This window comes from Taudactylus pleione, unplaced genomic scaffold, assembly GCF_031769625.1.
Source record: "Taudactylus pleione unplaced genomic scaffold, aTauple2 ptg001421l, whole genome shotgun sequence".
Classification (NCBI taxonomy): Eukaryota; Metazoa; Chordata; class Amphibia; order Anura; family Myobatrachidae; genus Taudactylus; species Taudactylus pleione.
Window position 1 is genome coordinate 736,309 of NW_028285820.1, and position 6,576 is coordinate 742,884.

General features: G+C 38.8%; 1 pseudogene; it reads right to left on the reverse strand.

Moving 5' to 3' along the window:
- Positions 1 to 2,846: 2,846 nt before the first annotated feature.
- LOC148442678 (uncharacterized) lies at positions 2,847 to 5,340 on the reverse strand (annotated as a pseudogene).
- Positions 5,341 to 6,576: the final 1,236 nt, after the last annotated feature.

Sequence of the window (6,576 nt, forward strand, 5' to 3'; positions counted from 1 at the left end):
ATCCCAGGTGTCTCTTTATTGTACATGTGTCATATTTATAGATTACACTGGAACATAATGCTCATCCATATCTATCCCAGGTGTCTCTTTATTGTACATGTGTCATATTTATAGATTACACTGGAACATAAAGCGCCTCCATATCTATCCCTGGTGTCTCTGTATTGTACATGTGTCATATGTATAGATTACACTGGAACATAAAGCTCCTCCATATCTGTCCCAGGTGTCTCTATTGTTCATGTGTCATATTTATAGATTACTCTGAAACATAAAGCTCCTCCATATCTATCCCAGGTGTCTCTGTATTGTACATGTGTCATATTTATAGATTACACTGGAACATAAAGCTCCTCCATATCTATCCCAGGTGTCTCTTTATTGTACATGTGTTATATTTATAGATTACACTGGAACATAAAGCTCCTCCATATCTATCCCAGGTGTCTCTGTATTGTACATGTGTCATATTTATAGATTACACTGGAACATAAAGCTCCTCCATATCTATCCCAGGTGTCTCTTTTTTGTACATGTGTCATATTTATAGATTACACTGGAACATAAAGCTCCTCCATATCTATCCCAGGTGTCTCTTTATTGTACATGTGTTATATTTATAGATTACACTGGAACATAAAGCTCCTCCATATCTATCCCAGGTGTCTCTTTATTGTACATGTGTCATATTTATAGATTACACTGGATCATAAAGCTCCACCATAGCTATCCCAGGTGTCTCTTTATTGTACATGTGTCATATTTATAGATTACACTGGAAGATAAAGCTCCTCCATATCTATCCCAGGTGTCTCTCTATTCTACATGTGTCATATTTATAGATTACACTGGAACATAAAGCTCCTCCATATCTATCCCAGGTGTCTCTGTATTGTACATGTGTCATATTTATAGATTACACTGGAACATAAAGCTCCTCCATATCTATCCCAGGTGTCTCTTTATTGTACATGTGTCATATTTATAGATTACACTGGAACATAAAGCTCCTCCATATCTATCCCAGGTGTCTCTTTATTGTACATGTGTCATATTTATAGATTACACTGGAACATAAAGCTCCTCCATATCTATCCCAGGTGTCTCTTTATTGTACATGTGTCATATTTATAGATTACACTGGAACATAAAGCTCCTCCATATCTATCCCAGGTGTCTCTTTATTGTACATGTGTTATATTTATAGATTACACTGGAACATAAAGCTCCTCCATATCTATCCCAGGTGTCTCTTTATTGTACATGTGACATATTTATAGATTACACTGGAACATTAAGCTCCTCTATATCTATCCCTGGTGTCTCTTTATTGTACATATGTGATATTTATAGATTACACTGGAACATAAAGCTCCTCCATACCTATCCCAGGTGTCTCTTTATTGTACATGTGTCATATTTATAGATTACACTGGAACATAAAGCTCCTCCATATCCCAGGTGTCTCTTTATTGTACATATGTGATATTTATAGATTACACTGGAACATAAAGCTCCTCCATATCTATCCCAGGTGTCTCTTTATTGTACATGTGTCATATTTATAGATTACACTGGAACATAAAGCTCCTCCATATCTATCCCAGGTGTCTCTTTATTGTACATGTGTCATATTTATAGATTACACTGGAACATAAAGCTCCTCCATATCTATCCCAGGTGTCTGTATTGTACATGTTATAATTATAGATTACACTGGAACATAAAGCTCCTCCATATCTATCCCAGGTGTCTCTTTATTGTACATATGTCATATTTATAGATTACACTGGAACATAAAGCTCCTCCATATCTATCCCAGGTGTCTCTGTATTGTACATGTGACATGTATAGAATACACTGGAACATAAAGCTCCTCCATATCTATCCCAGGTATCTGTATTGTACATGTGTCATATTTATAGATTACACTGGAACATAAAGCTCCTCCATATCTGTCCCAGGTGTCTTTTTATTGTACATATGACATATTTATAGATTACACTGGAACATAAAGCGCCTCCATATCTATCCCAGGTGTCTGTATTGTACATGTGTCATATTTATAGATTACACTGGAACATAAAGCTCCTCCATATCTATCCCAGGTGTCTCTTTATTGTACATGTGACATATTTATAGATTACACTGGAACATAAAGCTCCTCCATATCTATCCCAGGTGTCTCTTTATTGTACATTTGTCATATTTATAGATTACACTGGAACATAAAGCTCCTCCATATCTATCCCAGGTGTCTCTGTATTGTACATGTGTCATATTTATAGATTACACTGAAACATAAAGCGCCTCCATATCTATCCCAGGTGTCTCTTTATTGTACATGGCTCATATTTATAGATTACACTGAAACATAAAGCTCCTCCATATCTATCCCAGGTGTCTCTGTATTGTACATGTGTCATATGTATAGATGACACTGGAATATAAAGCTCCTCCATATCTATCCCAGGTGTCTCTTTATTGTACATGTGTCATATTTATAGATTACACTGGAACATAAAGCTCCTCCATATCTATCCCAGGTGTCTCTGTATTGTACATGTGTCATATGTATAGATGACACTGGAATATAAAGCTCCTCCATATCTATCCCAGGTGTCTCTTTATTGTACTTGTGTCATATTTATAGATTACAGTGGAACATAAAGCTCCTCCATATCTATCCCAGGTGTCTCTGTATTGTACATGTGTCATATTTATAGATTACACTGGAACATAAAGCTCCTCCATATCTATCCCAGGTGTCTCTTTATTGTACATGTGACATATTTATAGATTACACTGGAACATAAAGCTCCTCCATATCTATCCCAGGTGTCTCTTTATTGTAATGTGTTCCTGTTTCCCTCATACTGTAGCAACCTCTCTGTGTAGCCCTTGAATACAGCATAGGCCACATCGGTAGACTGCATAGTTGAGAAGAACCAAGATCACAATAGCAAGAATAAACTGTCATAGCATGAAACAAATTGGTAAACCATTTTCTAAATACTGAAACCCATTTACTAGGATCTAACCATGACCACCATGAAATGTTTTCTGAATCTTTATCATAATGTATATGGCAAAATTTTTCTTTCATATCATGAGCCTCTTTCATGTAATTAGTAATGACAGCTTCCGGATCAGTAGTGTCATTGGTCAGATAATTGCAACAATGAACTCCAAGATTTGTTTCAAGAGTAAGACAGTATCCCCCCGCTTGTGCATTTAGATAGTCCAGCGTTAAGCGGTGTTGCAATAGTTCATTTCGAAATGCTTTTAACTCATGCCCAACATATCTGAAAGTCTCATCATAAAGTTCAGTCACATTGTCCATAAACTCAGCCAGATCAATAATCTCTTGTTGATTTTCCAAATATCCCCAATTGCCAGATGTAAGAAAGTTATCAAAGGCTGTACCAATACGATGTTTATCAGAGAAATTCTCTTTTTTTTCACTGGATCAATGTCTGTTTTAGAACGTCCAATATTGGTACCCTGCAAAAGAACTTTTTGCAAATCATCATGAGTTATGGAATAAAATTGTGGAATCACTCAACCTAAATAACAAATACCTTAGGAATTGATTGGTAACCATTTGTAAGCATATTTTCCACATATGTAATAGAGATCATTTGGCAAAAGGAAAGGAACATCAAATCCTAATACCATAGTAGCAACTATCATTCCCAGGTGACGTGTGAAATATCTCCTGTTCTGACCCATTTTCTGTCCTAGTATCTTCCTCGCTGTTTACCTGACCTTCTACCTTACTGCCTTTCTCTGTCTCATTATCCTCTGAATTCCTGGGTTTCCTCACAGGAAATGTATAATCAAATGATTCTTAATAATTGATTGATAAAAATCGGTGGTACATGTTAAACAATCAGGTTTCAGAAGACCTTACAGAATTTGTCACATTGAGGAACATAGGGCTTGTGCATAGTAATGATGTTTTTGCAGTATCCTGTCTCAGCCTTTCCTAGCTGTATTGGGTGTTCGGGCCTAGGAATAGTATACAATCCTGCAGTTGTGCAAATCTGAGGTGTAACTGTTGCATTTCATAAATTGTTTTATTAAAACAAAAAGGAATATATTCACTTACATGTGGAGCTAATGTAATCACTGGAGGTTTTGTCAGATTATAAGTATCAGTAACCTTTTGACCAGACCATTTAGCAAAACAATCCTCACAAGCTATGGTATGTATCTTAGTAATGTCAGTGTGAAAAGCTGGTACTGGTGTCAGTGGCATATCTCCACTTAATAATGGAGTTCTGGTGCACATCCAACAGTTAGTAACATTTAATATTTTACCCAACAATGGGCCGTATTCAATTAGCGGCGAAAACGGATGTTTTTTCACCAAAAAACAGCGAAAACTTAATTGGAGAAAAAAAACTGGAGAAAAGTTTTCTCCATCGTAAGCTGCGCACTTTGGCGAAAAACGAACGCTGAAATTTCGTTAATTTTTTTTTTCCATGAAAAATCCATTTAACATAATGGGGCTGGTATTTTGGAGGGCCATAAGGATGCGTCAAGTGTTCTAAGCATCGCACGTGGCTGGCGCAGGCGTTTTTTTTGCGGTTATAAAAAACCGCCTGCGCCAGCCATGTGCGGTGTTTAAAACAATTGGCACATCCTTATGGCCCTCTGAAATACCAGCCCCAATACGTTAAATGCATTTTTCATGGAAAAAAAATGTTTAACTGAAATTTCAGCGGTCGTTTTTTGCCAAAGTGTGCAACTTACGTTTTTTTTTCGCTAAAGTGTCATTAGGGGGGCTGTCCAAAGTGTTCTGTAAGAAATCCCCACATTTTTACCCAAAAAGAGATTTTGCTAATTTTTTCGCCTGCCCTCGCCGTCGTTGGCGGAAATCGGCCATGATATTGGCCGATCAGATGGACGATATCGCCAACGATGGCGACAATGGTCAATTATGCCTGTAATTGAATACCCCAATGCATGATATTGCTGAATGGGATATTCCTCTGAATAATAACCAATATTTTCCATACACCACAATATACATCTTTCCTCTGGTGATTTAGTACAGTAGTCACAAATACACTTTTCAACGGATGGTAAATCAGTCTCCTGACACCGGTCATTTAGCTCTTGTCCTGCTTAGAAAAGGAAATATTAGAATAAACTCCATCCAAATTACTGGATGTGTAGTAACCAGACCATGAACCCTCGCTCGCTCGCTCTCCAGCAAAAATCAGTCCCACTACTGAAATAACTAGGAAGAAACCCAACACACAGACCACAATGTTAAAAGTTCTATTTTGCATCAGTCTAGGCCTGCAGTCTGTGGTAAGCAATCACTTCCATCTTGCTTGAAGAGTTATTTCAGATATAATTCGGTCTTGATTTCAGCACTTGAGTCTGAGGACCTCATTCAGAGTCGGTCGAAGCGGCCGCACGGTCGTACGGGAAAAGGGGTCAGATATGCAAATGATTCCCTCGCAAGTTGCGTCCCTAAGTTCGGATCGGTAGCTGGCCGACCAAGGGGAGGAAGCGGCCGGAAAACAAAAAAATACGCCCCCTTTTCGTACGCATTACACGTCATCTCCGGGCATATAAGGATTAATCGAAACCATCAGGAACCATCGGAACTGGTCGTAGAGCTTAAGGTTGACCATACCCTCTCTTAAGCACTACGATCATGTCAGTGTAAAAACCTCCCATGTCACATGTGCCATGACGCTACTTTGTTAATTATGCACTCCCATAAACCGTATGCACTCCCATAAAACGGCATTCGCATAATTAGGCACGCCTGCGTTCGGATCTCCACTCCCCCGTTTTCAAGCACCTTCCCCTGTTACCACCCACAAACGCCCCAATCTGTCACTCAAACTACCGACCTGGCTGTGTTCAAGGAGAGAGAAATTTCTGATCGTAGCGGCTAGTTTGCGCACGCGCATTGCGAACTTTATGCATGCGCACTTTAGCGAAAATCGGTGACGTACGACCGTGCGGCCGCTTCAACCGACTCTGAATGAGGTCCTGAGTCTTTTGGTCCCTTTAAGCTCGGATCTCTGTCCTTTTTGCAGTGAGAGCCGTGAATCCAGGTGTTCTCAGCAACCTTTACAGCTGTGTCTGTTGTCAGCAGTACTTGCCAAAGACCATCCCATCGATCTGTAAGGGAACCAGAATGTAAAAAACTTCTTATCATAACATAGTCTCCAGGCTGTATCTCATGTGCTGGACCAATTGCAGATGCTGGTTGAACATCTTGTTGAGCTTTTCGCAGATCTTGCAACTGTTTAGACAATTTTATGACACAATAACCAGTCAAATCATGTTGCATTTTAAAGTAAATTTTTGGGTTAGTAAGGTTTTGTGGTTGCAGTCCCAAAAGTAACTCATAAGGTGATAGATTGAGCAGGGTTTAGGTGTGGTTCTTATGCTACGAAGCACCAAAGGTAGGGCTTCGGGCCACGCCATTCCTGTCTCTTGTAAATTTGGCTAGCCTATTTTTATAACCCCATTCTGTCTCTCAACTTTGGCTGACGCTTTGGATAATACGGAGTATGCAATTTTGATTCTATTCCCATAATTTCA